We start from the raw sequence: 403 nt of genomic DNA, 5'->3' as shown, positions 1-403 counted from the left end.
GCGTCCATAATGCCGGAGATCTTTATTAGAGGCCCAACACCATTCCACGAAAAACAACCCCACAACATCAACTTGAGACCTCCATGTTTTATAATTTCCGTTGTGTATTTTGAATTCTATTGCTGTTTAGGAGGACGTCTGACGTACTGTTTTTCTTTACCAGAAACACACAACCTTTGTCTCATCGGTCCACAAAATATTACGCCAAATTGTTTTAGGTTCATTAATAAACCGTTTTGCAAATTCGAGTCTCCGTTTCAAGTGTACACTTTTCAGTAAAGATACTTTTCTAGGACTTCGCGATTTCAGATTAACGGCGATCAACCGTTTTCTTATTGCACAAGTCGCTATTGACAATTCTGGTTCATCTTTTATCTGTTTGGAAGTTATAAATGGGCGCCTC

Source organism: Bactrocera latifrons, unplaced genomic scaffold, assembly GCF_001853355.1.
Source record: "Bactrocera latifrons isolate USDA-ARS-PBARC rearing strain unplaced genomic scaffold, ASM185335v1 scaffold_52, whole genome shotgun sequence".
NCBI lineage: Eukaryota > Metazoa > Arthropoda > Insecta > Diptera > Tephritidae > Bactrocera > Bactrocera latifrons.
The sequence above is the reverse complement of the archived record's forward strand: the minus strand, read 5'-3'. Positions refer to the sequence as shown.